This window comes from Castor canadensis, chromosome 1 (genome assembly GCF_047511655.1).
Source record: "Castor canadensis chromosome 1, mCasCan1.hap1v2, whole genome shotgun sequence".
NCBI lineage: Eukaryota > Metazoa > Chordata > Mammalia > Rodentia > Castoridae > Castor > Castor canadensis.
In genome coordinates this window covers 49,370,711-49,391,525 of record NC_133386.1, presented here as the reverse complement: position 1 = coordinate 49,391,525, position 20,815 = coordinate 49,370,711, and the positions used below count along the sequence as shown (strand labels likewise).

The following is a 20,815-nucleotide window of genomic DNA, read 5'->3' as shown; positions in this document are numbered from 1 at the left end:
TTGTGGAATATTGGTGCTAGTTCTTCTTTATAGGTCTGATAGAATTCAGCCGTAAATCTATCCAGTCTGGGTTTCTCTTTGTGGGGAGACTATTGATGTTTACATCTCATTGCTTCCTATAGATCTGCTTACATTGTTTATCTTCTTTTAGTTCAATTTTTGTAAGTCATGTGTGCCTACAAATTCATCCATTTCTTCTTAAATTTTCCAGTTCTTTAGAATAAGTTTTTAAATTTTCTCTAATCTGAATTTCATTGGCATCTGTTGTGGTACCCCCTTTTATCTCTAATTTTATTAATTTGTCTATTCTGTCTTTCTTTTGTTTAGCTCAGCTAAAAGTTTGTCAACTTGTTTATCTTTTCAAAGAAACAACTCTTCATTTCATTGGTTATTTATATTTTAAGTCTATCATAGCTAGGGTTTCATTTTAATATATATATATTAGAACAAAGACAATGCATAATCCTCTTCATGCTCAGGAATTTCTTCTTTTCACCTTGTAAACAGGACCTGTTATCTGTCAGTATCACAAGGCTCATCTCCATGGAGAACTTACCTTTTTGCTGCTTGACCCCAGCACTTCACAATCACTACCATTTTTCCTTCTCTTCACCCCACAGTGGTTTTTTTCAAGTTTTATGTTTAAGTTCACATTCAAAACAGTAACTCAAAAAAATTTCTGGACTCCAAAACTGTGATTTGGAATTACAGCTTATACCAACAGAAAGACAACTCTGTCTTAGCAGCACTGTAGTCTCGTGTCCAATTGGTAATAAAGAGGACTTCTCAAGTTGTAGCAGCTACTATATAAGCTATTGTTTACTGTTGTCCAAAAGACAAGTGTCTTATAAAACACTACTTCATGTAGATCTTTACTTTTTTAATAAATATGGGGTTCAATATTTCAACCATGTTTAATCCACAACCTGTAAAAGGTATGTGCAGAACACTCTGTATGTATGGGGCTCCCAAATCTATAGGGTCCATCTTAAGTTCAGGACACTCTACCCAAGTCTTCATAAAGTCAGTTCCTTCCTGCTCTTCCAGTGTGGGTTCAAAGACTCCTCCTTGAAGAATCCTTCCTTGTCCATCAATCTAAATATGCCCTATGACTGTATCACCCTGTTTCATCTTATTATATTACATTTATATATGGGTGTGTCTCTGACATTATTATTTTATTAACTTAATTTTTATCTGTTTCTCCTCACTAAAATATAAACGCTCTATGAAGAGAGCCAAGCCTTTTTGTCCACAGCTCTGCTCAGGAACTAGAACAATACTGGTGTAGAGTAACACTCAATCATTTTTAAAATTAGTAAATGCCAAGCAGTCCACAAACATGAGAAGCATAACCAAAACACTTGCTGCAGGACAGAGGAAACAGAATATTAAGAAAAGTATCAGTTTGTGAGTACAATGGCCTGCTAGAATTTGTATCTGGAAGATTAGATCAGAAGTAGAGTCAAGAAGAAGACAGTGAGACAATTACCAAGAAGACATAAGGACTAAGAAAGAGCACATTTTCAGTAATTGTTTTGTAATCCACCTGGTCTAAGGAGTCCCTGGGTGGAGAACCACTGCTTCAGAAAGCATGTGTCAGTGTCATGCATTTCATCACTTAGTTGCATCATAGCTGGTGTTGTAATTTGACTCTTCAATATACAGATGCCTTGTCTTGAGAGGCAGTGTGGTATGGTGCAATGTGCACTGACTATGGGATAGAAGACCCAGGTTATAGGTCATTAACTAACTTTATGACCTTGGGGAAGGCCCACACTTGCCTAAATCCATTGACTAGCCCCTTTACCTTCACCAAACTAACTACAACACAAAACCATAAGTTATGCCTCTGGGCTGGAATTTTAAAATACCACTATTTCCATTCTCTAATTTCAATTTATCTATTCTTCACTGTCACCCACACTCAGTTTTCCCATAATGCCTATGATTATTTGTTTATAGTCTTTCTGACCCTCCAGGAGACCAGATCTTTTTAAAGGTCTTATTCGTGTCTGCAGGACATCTTATTCCCACCTACTAACAATCCTACAAGTATTATGCATGTGGTAAGAAATCAAAATTATTTGTTAAGTTTTTGTCAAAACTTCCTGAAAAATGTAGCAAGTACTTTAAAAGGAAGCATGTTCTTTGATTTAATTATTCTTTTAAAACTCTAGTCTTCATAAATAATTTCAGATGCAAAGACATATATACATAAAGATGCTAATTACAATTGTATTAATTAAAAAACAAAACAAAAAGCATAACAACAACATAGTTTATCAAGAAGAGAAGGTTGAATAATTCATGGAATATCAATGATAGAAATTTTATATATATGAATAGCTAATGTATGTAGAAAGATACTAAATATCTTGAAAAATGATGACTTAATGGTCAAAAACGTAAAACATACTATTAATAAACCAAGCATGAGAAAAAAAAAAATCTACTTCTTTCTCCGGAAAAACACCAAATGGCGGATGACACTGGTGCACCTGGAGGGCCTGGAGGCCCCGGAAGCCCCGGGGGTCCAGGCATGGGAGGCCTGGGCGGCTTCCGCGGAGGCTTCGGCAGTGGCCTCCGGGACCGCGGTCCGAGCCACGGGGCTCGTGGAGGCAAGGCTGAAGACAAGGAGTGGATCCCCGTCACCAAGCTGGGCCGCCTGCTCAAGATCAAGTCTTTGGAGGAGATCTGTCTTTTCTTCCTGCCCATCAAGGAGTCTGAGATTATTGACTTTTTCTTGGGGGCGTCCCTCAAGGGTGAGGTCCTGAAGATCATGCCCGTGCAGAAGCAGACTCAGACTGGCCAATGCACCAGCTTTAAGGCATTTGTAGCCACTGGGGACTATAACGGTCATGTCGGGTGTTAAGTATTCCAAGGAGGTTGCCACCGCCATCCAAGGGGCCATCATCTTAGCCAAGTTATCCATCGTCCCTGTGCGCAGAAGCTACTGGGGGAACAAGATTGACAAGCCTCACACTGTCCCATGCAAGGTGACAGGCCGCTGTGGTTCTGTGCTGGTGTGTCTCATCCCTGCCCTCAGGGGCACTGGCATCGTGTCAGGTCCTGTGCCCAAGAAGCTGCTGCTGATGGCTGGTATTGATGACCGCTACACTTCAGCCAGGGGCTGCACTGCCACCCTGGGGAACTTTGCTAAGGCCACCTTTGATGCCATCTCTAAGACCTACAGCTACTTGACCCCTGACCTCTGGAAAGAGACTGTGTTCACCAAGTCTCCCTATCAGGAATTCACTGACCATCTTGTAAAACCCACACCAGCGTGTCTGTGCAGAGGATCCAGGCTCCAGCTGTGGCTACAACATAGGATTTTTTTTTAAATATAAAAATAAAGTGAATTAAATCTGTTTAAAAAATCTATATGTATTATGATCCTAGTGGTATAATATTATAAACACACATACTCATTCACATATACACAGAGAGAAGAAAAAGCTATGGGTATTCAACAAAGTATCCATAGATATTCTTTGGGGTGAGATTATGCATGGTTATTTTTCTTTTAAATCCTTCTCTGAATTTCAGCATTCCATAATTTACATGTACTACTATAAAATAATCAGAAGAAAACAGTCCTAACACTTTGTTAATGAATTAATTTCATAAATTATTTTTCTCTTTTTTATTAGCATATATTAATTGTACAAAGTGGTTTCATTGTGATATTTCCTTACATAATGTACTTTGACCAAATTTACCTCCTCTATTAATGAATTCTTGACAGAATAGATTTTTTACAGAAGTTTTTATTGAACTAATTTATTTAACTAGGAACTAACTATAAGTATTTTTATAATCCCCTCCCATATTCTCATTTGGGAACACTATTATACTTTGTAGTTAAATTATTAATATTGGTTTCCTACATAGGTTGATAAAATTTTAAAGAAAATACTTTCAGATTAATGACTTACAGGGTACATACTAAAACTGATGGCCTACAAATAGTTGTTAGGAAATTATGATTTATTAAAATTGAACAACTAATTAATTTCTGAACTCTGAAATTCACGGCAATGCAAATCAGCCTTCTCCCCAGTCATAGATATTACACAATAAGAAAGAAAAAGAGTTACCGAGTATATTCAATATCAGATCATTTGTATCTGTTCACTAAGAACTGTTTTATAAGCCAGGGAATATTAGTCTTGTTTTACAGTTTAAAGAGTCTAGGAAGTGAAGAAGCAATTTCAATAAATTCATGGAAGTAAGTTATATTATGAATTTTCTGTCATTTCTAATGATCTCCTTTGTAAATGAAGGTTATATAGTTCTAACCCATGACTCAGGCTTGGCATGTGTCTTACTTAACTCAATGAACAATGAACTAAACATCACATTGTCCCTTGTTTCTCCCTCTCCCATGCGGCCAACAATATCCTCAACAACAACAGATGAATTCTTCTTCATGTTGGATTCTGGAATAAAGAAAAATGGAGCAGAATCATAACCAACCTAGTAAGACATGTAACATGAGTGAGAAAAACAAATCCAGCAGCTACATAGCAGCTGGTGAAGACACAGCTCAAGTCCAGGACTGTTTGGCTCCAGTATCCATCCACTATGTCACTCTCTTCTCTTAAGTTTTCAATTGTTTTCATGAAATTTATTTTTATGCAGAGAAAGAATGTGCAGCCAAACAATATCTTTAGTGAATCAGGAACATTTTCTAAATGTAAAGTTGAAGTAAAGACTGCTTTTCTTCCTTTGACTCCTATATCTTCTTTTATACTGTAAGTAATTTTAAGGTTTTGAATTTAACACTATAGAAACTACCACTAATGCCTCCAGATTGATGTCAAGCTAAACTTTCATATATTGCACTAGCTTTATTACCTGCAATTCAGTCAGAAAACCCACATTTAGGCAAACCCCTGCCCTTTTGCCTTCAGAAGGTTAGCTGAGCTCACAGATATACACTTCTTACTTGAAAACCATTCCTGTGATAAAGAAATGTGCTTTTATATGGCTGCTGCATTTATAATAGCATCTTGCTATTAGGCTGCTCTGTGAATGAGAACCTCTCAGCCCGCATTTTATGTGGCTTAGAGAATATCAGTAGGACCTTCCAAAAGAAAGACTTCCTCCATTTGAGGATCCTCTCCTACTGAGCATAACCATTTGCTGCCGTGGAGATTCAATCCCTTGGCATTACTGGCCATTTTATGGGATTTTATCCTGGCAAGCTCCTCTCAACTATTTTGAAGGTCTGGAAACTGAAAGTTAGTTTCCTAACTGCTTATAAAATATAAAAACAAAATCAACAGGTAAACCTAGTCAAACTCATTAAACTTTGACTCTGGAACTCAAATGCACACAAGTCATCTCCTTTTTAGTGTAATCCTCAGAACAGCTGAAGTCACAATAATTTTTATACCCAATGTCTCGGAATCATCCTATCACATTTTATGTAGAATTTTAACCTTTATTAAAATAAATACCTGCCACAAATAGGCACACGGAGTATGGTCTCACATCCTTTCTTGAACAAATCCTAACTGACTGAACATACTATAACTTTTCCAAGTTTTTTCCCAGGCACTTCTGTGTCACCATTATATCTGCTACTAGAGGACACTGACATGTTAAATGAACTGTTCCCTGAGGTATTGAAGTTATATGGCCTTCAAACTGGTGAAGTAGAGCTGTGTTCATATCCTATCAGGCTAAACTAAAGTTCTGAACCCATATGCCACTCTCAGCTATCCATCAACTATTTCTATCCATCCCATCCTTCCTAGCAATAGTACACAAACTCTCTCCCCTTCAACCAAAGCAAAAGACATAATGTAGATTAAACTAATGTGAGCTCATCACCTCTACTATTTCTTGAGATTATTCTCACTGAGAACTGACACACATTTCACTTTTCAACTCTACACCCCTACAATAGCTAGCAAGGTTTTAAAATTTCATTTTATTAAGGTATGATTTCCATACAGTAAAATAAGGAAATCCTAATTATACATGTGATGAATATGTACATGTATTATTCTCCAATGTCTCCTGGCCAAGTTACAGAATATTTTCACCAACTCCAGAACATGTTTTCAGACCCTCTAGTCAGAAACACCCTCTCACCTGTACAGATAACTAATATTCTGAATTCTGTTGCCATGACTGAGTTTGACTTGTTCTTGAATTTTACATAAATAGAATCATCCCTCTGTTTTTTATACAAGGATTCTTTTGCTCTACGTAATTTTAATGTTTTAAGGGTTTATTATTTTTATTGATAAATAATAATCATACATTCACACATCACTTAGCAACAGGGATGAGTTCTGAGAAATATATAATTAGGCAATTTTGTTGTTATGTGAACAACAGGGAGTGTAGTTCCATTGTAGAATGTACGTACATGAACTAAGAAGGCTACAACATCACTAGGCATTATAATTTTCTTATGGTATTTCCATCATATATATGGTCTATCACTGACCCAAATTTTATATGGCATCTATATCTATATCTATATCTATATCTATATCTATATATCTTATATATATATAAAATGACATTTTTTTCTGTTAAGAAATAGTCATTACTTTCATAAAAGTCTCATGGATGCATATCTAAAAGTGGAATGGATTAATCACAGGTTACATGCTTTTTTTTTTTTAGAAACTGTCAAACAGTTTTACAGAGTAGTGTACCATATTATATTTCCACTAGCAACAGAGGAGAGTTCCAGTTGCTCCAAATACAGGAGCGTGTGTAAGAGAACTTCATTTTCTCTCCTCTGAGTTCCTGAAAGTCATTAGCCAATCTAGTCCTACTGCAAACATAGCATAGTTTCTGTTTTCATGTTAAAAAATGATTATTCTTTTATGGTTACAGGTGTCGGAGCACTAGAAGTGCAAGATCAATTTCCCATTCAGAGATCAGGATAAAAAATTATAATATAAACCTGGAATCTTTTATCCAAGTGGAATTCCTCTATAGAGGCTGCTACTGCTGGGCATGGTGAAGGAAAAGTCATTAATTTTGTCTTCATGTTTTTATTACCTGATTACTTATTTGTAGAATCCATCATCCTTGAAAGGTACCTTGTGAATTCACACATCCATTGGCTTGGCCTTGCAGTCTTTGTAAGTTGGAGAGATAAAAGTGTTATCTTCCTGCCAGGCAATGGGTGCTGAGCAAAACTACCAGGCACGATAATGAGGTTTCCCCAGAGGAGATGCCTAGACAAGAAGCTCACGGTTTGACCTAAACTGAAACTGTGTTCCAGATCAGCCCTGAAATTAGCACGAAAGAGATTCTGCACCTGGAGATGTAATCACTTGAGCTCCCTCTGCCCCTCAGCACATCTCAAATATGCACCAGTGCTGACTAATGAGCATTCAGGTGCCATGAGCTATTTACTTCTGGCCTGGGCACCATCGGGTGTTTCATAACCAGCTTGATGGGGCCAAAACCAACAGATATGAGGTGATGGGATTTAAGAAGAGAATCTGTTGCATAATTAATTAAACAGATGCCACCTCTTCTCCACTGGAAATCTTCATATACCAGGAAAGTACATCTTAGGTTTTCTTTTGCTCTATTTTTAAATTGGTTGAATTCAATACTAATTAATGTACTATCTGACCAATATATTTACCCTGGGTTAATTCATTGTAGTAATAACATATTTTTAAATTATTTGACAGAAGAGAGTTGGGCATATGTCAGGAAATTATTAGATAACTTTACCTAATATACTAAAAATAACCACCATCTCTAATTTATTCATTATATTGATGTGGCTATCTATGTTTCTGTGTTTTAGAAGTGTGTGTGAGTTTGTTTGTATGTGTGTGTATGTGTGTGTGTGCATACACAATCACAAACCTTATAATAATTAACTCAAAAGCCTTACAGCTGACAAATGCTATAAGTCAGGCCCAACCATCTTTCCCCTTCACAAGTCTAAATGGACTCAGTATGTCTTTTCTCCTTTTTTGGACTGTTTGAAAAGAGCCTCTGATAAGAACTGGAAAAAGGTTGGGAGCTGTTTTTGCAGTCAACAGGCATTTGCCCAGGGATTTGATTGGTGACTTAATATTTTACAACTTCTATTGCTTTTCTTCATCCTTAGTCACCTATTTTTCCAAATCTTCTTTTAGTCATTTCAAACTAACTGTAGGAATTTGTTAAATTTAGTTATGTATTTATCTTATATGAATCCTTAAGAGAACATTCAGTAGACATATGGGTTGTTTGCTCATCCCCTCAGACTTGCATGACTTTCTAGAACATCAGTTTCCTTCTTTGAAAAGCAAAATTCATAAAAGTGCTCTTGGAATAATTGCAAAAATGAATAAAAGTAAGTGAGAGAATCCTTTATTAATATTCAGACATGAGGAAAATATTATTTGTTATTCTTTAAAAACAGAAATACCCAAATGAGTGCCTAAATCAGAGTAGTACCAAAAACCTACATCTGAATGTGTGTACAAGATGTACGGTCTTTCTCTCAATGTGCTCTCTGCTTAACACGAGGGCCAAATAAGATGAATCATGTCTCAAAGAGAGTGTACAGACAGGTATTAGTGATAAGGTTAAAGTGGAGAAAAGAAAGGGCAAATAGAAAAGGGGTGGTAGAAACAGTAACAGACAAATGAAATACAATCATGTTTATAAAACTTTACAATAAAGCTATTAGAGTATATGATAGCTAACTTAACTAAAATATGTATCAAAAAGTGACACTTAGAGATTGTAGAAACCACAGAGCAATGCCAATTCTCTTTCTAGGCGGGCCTGATGTTTGCAGAATTGTCCTTTTTTGCTATTTAGTCTCCTATGCCTTGAGATCACCTCATACCTTTGGCCCCAGAGCCCTTCTCCTGACTTGCTTCAGACTGACCTGTGTGTTGCAAGTGTTTGTCATTTACGTCCTGCTATTGTGTCTGAGACTCATCTGTACTTTCGACTATATTTGCCCAGTTCAGTTTTCCTTACAAACATCCTGTAGACGTCTTGCTTTCTTTATCTTCAACATCCCAGCTCATTGACAGTTGCACTGGAATGAAGACCTCAGCTGGATCTTTAGGAACTAATAATCAGGGATTAAACCACTGAAAAGAATTGGAGGCAACTGAAAAATTTCTGCCTGTGTTAAGACTTTGTCTGTTGTGGATGTCTTCCCATTCCTAACAAAACCAGATGCACAAAAATGCCTGCTTCCCCAATAGATTCATTGCCCCTTGAACTTACTAGAGGAATTGCTCAAAGATTTTTTAAAATAGCTCTTTTACTGTTGAATAAGATTTTATTTTCCAAATTTCATGGATATATCTACCACAGATAAGGTGTGGCACTTCTGCATTAAAAAATCACTGGAAGAATATCCTTAAAGGTTTATAGGTCTGCCTAAACAGCATAGTGAAAAATATCAAATATTAGTCCTCTTCATAAAAAAGAAAATGACTTTATTTTTTAATGCTGTTAAGACTCTATCCAAACATGAAGTACCTATTGCCCAATGTTTTTCATTCTTCTTGCTTAGGCTTGGATCCAAAGTAAGTCCAGAGTGATTATTTTTTTAAAAAAATATATAAACTTTTTTATATGGGAAAGAAAGAAGGTAGTGCCCAGAAGGAGTCATAAGGTCATTTATCTTGAGAATCAAGTGAAAGCATGGGGTACCAGGAAGCAGCTCTCAATTATTCACATTAATAATAGGCAAGACTAGTATGCTTAATCCCAAAAATTGATGTTAGGCAACACATTCAACTTTTAAATGAACTCATTCATGGTAAACATTGCCTTAATTTTTTATTAACACCTTCTCCTATTCTCCTTCTTAAATCTCCGTCTGCTCTTTAAGGATTTCCTAAGACTCCACCACATGTTAATAGACATGAAAGAGGTAATTACCTAATTCACCCCCAAGCAACATACTAACTAGAAAGACAACATATTTCATTAGTGAGTGTCAGTGGTTGGCGAAACTTGATCAACCAGATTCTGCTCTGTTAGGTTCTGGTTTCTGAGATTCTGTCTTTAGTGAAATTCCATGGGGCCAGAGAGTATATTGCAGACACTAAAAAATTGAATTAGCGTCTATCTCTTTCCCCTGTGCCTTCTCCTCCCAATAATCTTCAACATGCATAAAATAATTCTTCCAACAAACAATGTTTTAAAAATCTTCTCATTTGACCTGACTCTGTTCTGGTGAATAATTTAAATTTATTATCCCATCTCTAAATTTCTCAGAAGTATAGTCTTTACAGTTATTTGATTAAGATTTGAAATTTGACATCTGATCCATTACTCAACTGAAATTTCTCTTATGTTTTCTTCCTAAGTTCACAGACAACTTCTATGTTTCTGCACACAAAGAATATTTTTCAGTCTTTACCTGTGGAAGATAAACTGATTTTCATATTGTCAAGCACCTCATGCATTTTAAAAGTCTACTGATTTGGTCTCCATTCTGCCATATCTTCCTGGTTTCCTCATAGTTCTGTTTTCTCTGCACAACCATCCAATATTGCACAGGTGCACAGCTTTACCATTCTCCATCTGCTCTGTTCTGGTGTGGTTTCATTTACTCCTGCAGTTCTAGCTCACATACTTGCTAATGACTTCCAAGTTCAAACCTTTGGTGAGTCTCCCACTGGAGATTCTGATTCATATGCTAAACTACAGGCTAGATAACACCACCAAACTAGACAACAAAACTTTGAATTCAACATGTTGAAAGCTGTGATCATCAATTTCTCCCTTAAATGTTCCTATTTCTATATTCTCTAGTGCATGATAATGCCATTCAAACAAATATTTAAACTAAGAATCTTAGTGCATTTCTTGATTTTTCTACCTCTAGACCTTACATATAATCAATGAAAACACACAGTCTGGATGATTTTAATTCTAAATACTTCTAAAATTTATCCCTATTATTATCTCTACTACTATTATCATGATTGAGGCTCCTAACTCTCCTTAAATACTGTGGCAAGGTCCCCCATAGTTTCATTGATATTCATTTCATTTTCACTAGCCACTAACTTTATACCTAAAGTGTCAATCTCCTCAATGGCTCCTAATCTCCACAGAATGAAACTTCTCACATGAATACAGCATCTTGTCTACCTCTAAGCCCATTTCTTTCATTGCCATTCAATCTCACACCTTTCATTTCACCAATCTCACACTTCATATTTCAGAAACACTTAAAATGCCTGCAAATTCCTATAAAGGATTTGATTTCTTGCCTTCATCCTTTGTTCAGGCTCTTTTCCCTCCTACTACTTCTTAATCTTTCCCTTACCTCTGCTAACACCCTTAACTGCTTAACTCCTACTCATTTTTTTTCACAATGAGCTAAATATAATCTCTTAAAAAGCTTTTCTTTAATGTGAGATGCCTCTCTAGACTAAATCAGCTATCTCTCCTCCATGATCGCACAACTTCCTTGCATATCTCTTTCCTGCAAACTCATCCTGAGTCTTTAGCATAGTGCCTGACATAGGTCAGCTCTTATGAATATTTGTTGAGTGAATGAGTATGGGATAACAGATTGGCTTCCTGCTGACTAGGCTTTCGGTAATGTATCACCCTGAGATATGATGTCATTTTTTTCCACTGAGCAGGAGGGTGGCAAATCATTTTATCACCATTTCCTTCTGAGTTCCCTTTTAGCAGTTCTGCCTTTTGTTTAAAGTGTAGATTTACAAAGTCTCAAACACATCTAGATCTAAATGTGGCCATCAAATTAAAGTTCAAAAGTCATAATACTAAAGTAGATCCCCTTTTGGAAAATTGTGGATAAGTTTCCACCATAAAGGATGCAATCAAAGGTTTGGTGGTTTTCATGTCTTAAAAAGTCCACTCCAAAGTTGTCATTGGAGATGCCATCCAGCAGGACCAAGTTTTTATGTATTTAGTCTGTATTCTCTGGCATAGGTATTATAAACAACGTGAATGGGTAGAAAGTTAGTTACCAAACAGGAAAGGAGGAAAATCTAAAAGAATGAGAACCACCATTCCAATAATCATGAGATAATGCAGTAGTGCATTTTTCACCATTTTAGCATTTTAAACTCTAGGAAAAAAAAATGCTTCCTGTAACTCACAAGTCAGCGCCTGAGATTTGTCTCACAGGAAGCATCTGGGATGCTGCAGGTCAGGGGAGAAGGTTACAATGTACGCGTTTCACAGGGAGTGATTAACTGTGCGGAAACTGGAAGTTCCAGGGAATAGGATGTGAATACTTTTTAAGACAAGGGCAAAGAAGCACAGACAAGGGAAGAACTATAAGACGAGATCTGAAAACAAACAAAGCTCAAGAAGCTTCAAGAGATTAAAAACAAAAGTAAGTCAAATAACTACCCATTGCTGGCAATGACAGAAAAGGAATAATTGAGAGGCTGAGATTTTAATTCAAACAATAAGAGACATATAGCATGTCTGTGAGTGACCAGATCCAGTATTCTTTGCTTGGGAGATGTTGGAAAATAAGGAAATACTGCAGAAGGAAAGAATAGTCCTTTTTGTTTCAAAGTTTTATAGCTTTATAGACACCAGAGTGTCTAAGGCTTCCTTTGTTAAAATTGACATTAAATACAAGCTTTTTAAAATAACTTTAAAACAAATTGTCTTAAATATTTGATTCTGCATAAGATGCAACTTGTAGGATTGTTCTGTCTATACTGGTTTATTTTCTAATTTGTAATCTTAGTATTTGGAAGTTTGTATTCCATTCTTATCCTGTAGGATTCATTCAAACACATTCATAAAACCCAACCTCCAATCTCTCTGGGCTTATATGTACCTTCAAATGCAAAAATGATACAGCCTTGCCCTTTCTCATAGCAGGAAAAAAATGTGAAATTGAGAAGTCAAATTTATTACTACACTATGGATTCCTAAATTCATCTGCTCATTAAACAAAAACTGATTTTTTGTTTCTGAACTAAATGCATGACTGTAAATGTGCTGATGATAGCATCTTCTTCATGCCTCAAGCTAACTCTATCACAAAATATTATTCCAGATTCTTCTCTAAGGATTCTACTGAGGAGAGAACAAAAGACAGAAGAAAAGGTAGAATTTTATATATTTTTAAATTTTAGGCATTTCTTTGTTATTTTGGGCTGTTCATATGCAGTTGCTGCCTATGTTAGGCTTCCTACTATCCAGTGAGAAGACATTCTTGTAACAACATTTCTCTACTTCGGTTGAAATGAAAATTAAGGTGACAGGAAAAACAAAACACTCTTTGCCTTGTAAGGAAGTAAACTTTGGAGGCATCTCCCCTAAACAGTTTGTCAAGAAAATTACAACCTATCCTTTATATTTCCCATGTCCAGCACCCTTTTGGAAGACACATCTCTGGAAAGTCTAGTCAAGTCTCTAAGTCAGGTATCAGTGAAACTGTAACCTATGACTTGACTGAGGTAGGAGACTTCATTTCCAGACTCACATGGCTATTGGCAGGAGGTTTTAGGTCTTTGTCATCAATGTCACTCCCAGGACAAGTACATGATGTTACTTTCCTCAGAGAGAATGATCCTAGAGAAACACCACAGGTAGGTGTCCAGGTGAGGCATATTTTTTGATCGTTCGACAAACACTTGTTATGGACCAAATACCATGTTAAGAACTAAAAATTCCTGTTTAAGCTTGTATTGAAAGATTAATGATAACAATCCAGTCCCAGACCAATGGACACTCTATCAAACCATTCTCCCAATAATTTATAGGCCTGAAAGAATTTTAACATTAACCTTTAAAGGAAAAAAATAAACACGGAAAGCAAAAGAAGACTCAGCGCATTTGGATTGCTATAACAAAAATACCATAGACAGAATAATTTATAAACAACAGAGATTTATTGCTTATAGTTCTAGAGGCTAAAAAATCCAAGATCGAAGTGCTGATAGACTGGTATCTAGCTTGCTTTCTGCTTTACAGATGCTACCTTTTTGTTGCATCCTCATATGGTAGAAGGGACAAGCAAACTCCCTGAGGCTTCAGTTATAAGGATATTAATCCCATTTCTGAGGGTTGCACCCTCATAACCTAATCATTTCCCAATAGTACTGCATTAGAGATTAGGTTTCCATATACGAATTTCAGAGGACCACAAGCATTCAGACCATAGCAGTAAGATAAAGAGACACTGCATTTCCTAACTTCTTTGGAAATTCACAAATCAAGCACTTGGTATAATGCAATATAATTCATGGGTATAAAGTTCCTTATCATTACTGTGACAAAATACCAAGCAAAACAACTTAAAAGAGGAAAGATTTACTTTGGCTCATAGACGAAGGCATAGTGGAGGATGTAGTAGCTAAAAGAGCTAGAAAGAAAGGGTCCAAAGACAAGATATAAGCAAAGACATACCCCAGTCACTTACTGTCTCCTAACCAGCTACACTCCAATAGTCAATTTACCAATGAATTGACCCACTGATGAGGTCCCCATGATCCAATCGCCTCTCAAAAGTCACTCAGGAAACTAGGTAGGTGGTGATGTGTGTTGTAATCACAGCACTTGGGAGGCAGAGGCAGGAGGACTGTGAATGTGAAGGCAGTAGGGCTACTGAGAAAGGCTCTGTCTCAAAAAGACCAAAAGCAAACAAAAAGACCATCAGCTGGCAACCAAGCCCTTAACACATGAAATTTAAGAAGACATTCTTAGACTGAAACTGTAACGATCGACTCCTGTGTTAGATTGCCTGAGTTCAAATCCAGCTTTGCATCTTCCATCTATGTGGCTCTGGGAATAAAATGGTGATAATAATGGCACTTACCTCATGGGATAGTTGTAAAGGTCAAAGACACAATTTATGCAAAAAGCCTAGAACACTGCCTGATTGCAATGTGCTGTCATCAGACTTTATTACCAACCATCAACATTCTTGAGACCAACATCCCTTTCTTCTATAACACAGGGCAATTTAAGTGCTCTATCTCCTTTGCATATCAGTTCTTATCTAATGCAATTTTGGCTGCCTTTCATCTACCCACCTCTGTGATTCTCAGGATCCTTGCCTCAACCAACCTTCATGCTCTCCCTGGAAAATGGCATCCTCACACACAAGCTTCCCCCACCATCTGTATGCCAAAGATCTCCAAGATTCATTTGCCTGTTCAGACTTTTCTCCAATGGGATCCATCAGGTACAGCCGTAAGCAATAGTAATGCAAAAGATCTAAAACTAAGACCATTACCTTGTCTGCTCTGTTTGCTATTCTCCATGTTCCTTTCCTAATAAATGGTGTCACTATCTCCACTTGAACAAGTCAGAGTTCTAGCTAACAATCATCAGACTTGTTCCTCATACACACACTCAACATTCAATCAGTTACCCCACTTTATTTCTTAAAATCTTTTCAGTCTATCTTGGTCTCACTCACTCTAACTTCAAATGCCTCTGGAGAAATTGAGAGCTGGGGAAAGGACATGGACTTCAAATCCCAGCATGGTCACTCTTATGACCTAAGTCTCAATATCCTCTCAAAGAAAGGAAAAGGAAAGGAAAACTTTCCTCACCTCAGAGATCCTATCAACTCAAAGCTGAAATGTTCTATAGCGTCATCTGTATCAGGTGTTGATATTATCTGTCCCTTCTGTGCTATGAGCTACTTGAGGGTAGAGATTGCCTCAATGGCTCTGTAAACTCAATAAAGTACAATGCCTGGCAGAGAGAACCCAAGAAATATCTATGAAGTGAATTGCACTGTGACAGGTAAACCTCAAACTTTTCCAGAACCCGCTATTGGAACTACAACTGCTCCATCGTTGACTGTATCCCTGAGGTCAAGTACAAGGGTATGAACCAGGATACCCTTATTTGACCACCAGGAATGATTTAACTGGTCACATGGCCATTTACAGTGAAACTACATTTCATCACCTATAATGATGTATGCATTAAATGGAATACATCCATTTATGATTCTTTTTTGCATCAAGTAGAGTAATCAAATCCTTGGAAAAACAAAACACTGCAAATTGTTAAAAATCATACTTTTTTCAATGCTTTTTCTTCAAAGACAGGGAATTGGAGGAGTAAATACTGTTTATTACACTTTTTTTTTCTTTATAAAAAATGTACTTTAAGCTACTTGCCTCGCATGTACAAGACCCTGGGTTTGATCCCCAGCACCACAAAAAATTTTTTTAAATAAAAACCAAACTGAAAAACCTTATGTAATGTTTTTCACTTGGGGCTTGACAACTCTGATAATGATTTGAATCAAGTTTGTAAAAGAAATAATTGTTCTTCTTTATATAAATCCTTGCAGGACAATTGGGTTTCATGCTAAGACAAAAAGTATAAGCTGTCATCAGACCTTCCAGGTCTCAACTGCACACATACACTATGAGGCCTTAGCAGCACTGACAAAACAGTTGCAATTCAGATTTCCAATGTCATTAATAGTAAGAAATACCCCACAACTATATGTTACTCTCATAATCCACAACCCTGTCAAGGCATCCCCTTGCCTTTATGTGCCTCAACATATGAAATAGTTCATGAGGCTAGCTGCTAACTTGGTTCATAATGAAGAAAGTGCTCTTCCTAAATGTAAGTAGTTTTATATCTGTGATTTCAGAGCAACTGACATTTGACACATTTGTCCTAAATTTGGTGATGGGGGTGAGATGTAACATCATTTCATCTTCCGTGTACTTTGTGTTTCTTCCCATGATCATCCAGACAAGGCCAATACCTTTACCTGTCACCATCTACAAGTGCTCATATTAGTCAGGACAATATGAGCTAGTGTAAGGTATAGTTAGGACAAGAGGAGAAAGAACTGAAATAGAATTGTTTTTAAAACCTCTTATCCTGAGAGAGAAAATACATGTGGTACTTTGGAGCATCAGAAAGTTTTCTAAGATTTTTTTTAAGAGAATTTTTCCCTTGGCAAGATATTTATCATTTTTCATTATTTTGATGATCCTTATTCTAAATTCAAAGATTTATTCTTTGTCCTTTTAAAAATTGATAAGATAGTGGAATATTTATATTGATAGATGTGCAAAGCAACAAAAATAACAACATATCTAATGCATGAAATTACATTCAGTTTCTCTAAGCATATTATCTCAAGAAAATATATGAGAAGGAACTCCCTCTACAGCTTTGTTAGAAGATTCTTAAGCACAGGTTTTATTTCTTATTCTTTCTTCTGTTCCCCAAGGTATAACACAAAGTCCTACACGCAGGACCATAAGATGGTGACCAGCATGTTAATTAGCCAGTTTCTTTAAGTCTAATGAAAATTGTTCTTTTTCTCATCCCCAAATCATCTGAACTCATTTTTTTTTTGAAAATATAAATAAGTAAAGAAGAAAATACAAAATACACAATCTTACTTCCTTCAAAAAGTCACATGTAGAAATGGATTGAGGGCTAGGTTCAAGTAGTGGAGTGTCTGCATGGCAAACTCAAGGTCTTCAGTTCAAAACTTAGTACAGGAAGAAAAAATTGACATTTTTTTAACTCTCTATTTATATATTTTTTGTCGTAATGGGGTTTGAACTCAAGGCCTTGCACTTGCTAAGTAGGCACTCTACCACTTGAGCCACAAACCCCCAGCCACCTAGCTCTCTATATTTATTTATTTATTTATTTATTTATTTTGAGACAGGATGTCCCTTTGTTGCCCAAACTGGCCTCGAACTCCTGGGCTTAAGTGATTCTCCCACCTCAGCCTCTGTAGTAGCTAGGTTTACAGGTATATACTACTATATCCAGCCTCTCTCTGCATATATAAAACTATTATAAATTAAAAATAAAAATATTATGCTATAGCTAAATTTTATAGCCATCAAAAATATTTTATGTTGCTCTTTTGTCTAGTAAAACCATCATGGAGAAGGAAGCAGTAATAAAACAGAGCTGTTAGTACTTCACAGTAGTTCATGTATAGCACTTACCCAAGTGCTGTAAAGATAGATGAATGATGGAAAGTTGGACATTGCTTTAAGAAAGTGGCTTTGGCAATCATAAAAATAGCACTCACTTACCTATAGTTTTGGGAGCTCGTTTTACTGCTAGTACTCACTTACAGGCATTTTAAAAGCTCACATAACCTGAGAAGATAGGCTTTGTCACCCGTCCAAGTTTTGGAGCCAGGATTCAAACCCAGACCTAAATGAGTCCAAAAGCTTATAACTGCTATCACATCATAACAAAAGCACCTTTCAAATATTACTAGTGTGTTGAAATAAAGTTTTGTTTAAAGGACACTCCCACCACCTACAATGAGGGGAATCCACAAGACAAGAAACCTTCAGAGTTCTGCACTGTGTGCTCAGTCACTGTCCACCCTGGCATTGCAGGACAGCTGTCACTGTCCATCTGGTGATGGCTGTTTCATACTGGTACTGTCAGGGCCATTGAAATCACAAATCCATTCACTCAGAGCAAAGTAAGAATGGATTTTCTTTCTTTCCTTGAGAAAGCTTTTTACACTAATCTACTTAATCCATGGTTTATTTGCCATTGAAATGTGAAGCAAAACATCAAGTAAAATTGGAGAAATTCCTATCTTTGAACAAAATTTAAAGTAGCCAATGAGATCTTTTTATTACCCCTTCTACAAGGAAGAGGGAGAAGGGAAAGAGATAGATACAGAAGCAGACAGAGCCATTCAGCAAAGTTAATATTATTTTAAGGAAAACTACATATTACATAAAAGCCAACAAAGTATTAAACTTTGATTACTTAGTAGCAAACAATTTTTTTTTTTTGTGTGGCAATGCTGGGTGTTGAACTCAAGACCTTGCAATTGCTAACCAGGCACTTGAGCCACTTCACTAACCGTTTTGTTATTGGCTACTACTCTAGCTGCAATGACAGGCACATACCATGACACCCAGTTATTGGTTGAAATGGGGTCTTAAGAACTTTGTGTGCTGGTGTTGGCCTCAAACCAAAACCCTCCCAATCCCTGCCTCCTGAGTAGTTACAATTCAGGCTTGAGCCATCCACCATGCTGGCATATTTTTTAAGTAGGATTTTAGGTACATGGCATTATACCTTTATTCAAGCACAGACTATATAACACCAAGAATGAGTATGGACTCTGGGTGGTAACAATGTGTCACTGTAGGTTCATGTTCTGTAACAAATGTACCATTTTGGAGGGATGTTGCTATCAGAGGAGTTTGGGCATATGTGGAAGCATAGAGTATATGGGAACTCTGTAACTTTTGCTCAATTTTTCTGTGGACCTTAAATTGCTCTAAAAATAGTCTTTCTTAAAAGTGGCTTAAGAATCATGCAAATAAATATAATTTCTAGATCTTACAAAGAAGTAAAGATGTATTTTTCATTCCAATGAAATAATCAGAAATGTGTGTGTAGGTATATCATTGGCCTTGAAGTTTACATACTTATATGAGAAGTGAGCCCATTGCCATACATTTCTGCCTTAGGTTTTCCAGTCCAGCATGATGCCAAAACCTCCCCTTACTGGGCTTATCCTAATGTGTATCAGTATAAACTGGGAAACTGGTAGACATGGAAATTCCCAGGGACCACCCAGACCCACTGAGCCAGAAGCCTGGCCTTGATCACTGTTAAGCACATAGCAACACTGTGTTCCCTGGCCGGTCATTTTTTTGTTTTTTGGGTTTTTTGGTGAAGGTCAGAGAAAGGAGACTAAATCAATGTGTCCCAGGCTCACTGTGGTAAGAGACAAGATAGCATTTCAGCTCATCCTCCCTGTACAGACAAGTGCAAGTGTTTCAGTTTTAAATAGAGGAGGAAGGAGTGGGAGTGGGAGAGAGGTATCTAATTATTAAACAGTCCAAGTCACAAGTGTGTTCCAAAGGTCATTTGTGGTGGCCACAGGTGGTCTGGTAGCTCTTTGTGTCAGGATTGGTCAGGTGGGACCTTATTACAAATAAGAATTATTGCTACCTGGCAGGTGATTTGACTGAGAGGTCTCTGTTGTTTCTTTCCTTAGGGAGAGTTTCTTTTCTGTTTTGTTGTTGCTGTACTGAGTGTACATTGTGACATTTACGAAAATTCTTACAATATATCATAGTTGAATTCACCCCCTCTACCATTCTCCTTTATCCTTCCTCCCCCCATTCCTGGAATAGTTTCGACAGGTCTCATTTTTCCATTTTCATACATGAGTACATAATATTTCTACACCCTTTCCTTATATCCTGTCTTCTCCCCCAGACAGGACCTATTTTACCCTCCTGTTCTCCATTTTTGAGAAAAAAACATTTTTGTTTGTTTAAAATAGCTATACAGGGAGTTTCCTTATGACATTTGTCTCATATATATATATATATATATATATATATATATACACACACACACACACAAACACACACATATATTTGTATTATAAACTGAATTGGTTCATTCTCTCTATTTTCCTCCTTTTTACTTTAGTCCTCATCTTATGGTGATTTTAACAGGTTTAGAAAGTACATCATTCTTGTATAGAAAGTACATCAACCATATTCACCTTAATTTCCTTCTTTTACCTTCCCTCTCCTATTAGTGACCTTGCCTTACTGTGACCTGTTTTTCATAATATTGCTTATATTTGTAATGGGCCTATATGCCACATATGAGAGAAAACATGTGGCCTTTGCCTTTCTGAACCTTAGCCCGGTCATTCTTAACCTTAGAGTTGACAGAAACCATAGAGAGCCAGCTTTCTTGTTTTACTAACACAGAGCTAAATTTCAAGAATTTCAGAGTTCAATCGTCTGTGGAAATGAAAAACAGTATCTACTTCATAGCTCATGTAAAACACCTAGAGCCTGGCATATAAATAAATGCCCAATGAGTATTAGCTGTTATC

At 36.7% G+C, this 20,815-nt stretch overlaps 2 long non-coding RNA genes and 1 pseudogene across 2 annotated transcripts in view; 2 read left to right on the top strand and 1 right to left on the bottom strand.

Annotated features, from left to right (window-relative positions):
- Window positions 1-20,815, bottom strand: part of LOC109677590 (uncharacterized) — a 122,149-nt gene that overhangs the window by 73,685 nt on the left and 27,649 nt on the right. The window lies entirely within an intron of this gene.
- LOC109677591 (small ribosomal subunit protein uS5 pseudogene) lies at window positions 2,480-3,331 on the top strand (annotated as a pseudogene).
- LOC141424069 (uncharacterized) overlaps window positions 12,157-20,815 on the top strand; it is a 35,675-nt gene continuing 27,016 nt past the window's right edge. The window contains exons 1-2 of the long non-coding RNA XR_012448894.1: window positions 12,157-12,334; window positions 13,016-13,065. This is a non-coding gene — a long non-coding RNA (uncharacterized lncRNA). The remainder of the gene's footprint in view (window positions 12,335-13,015; window positions 13,066-20,815) is intronic.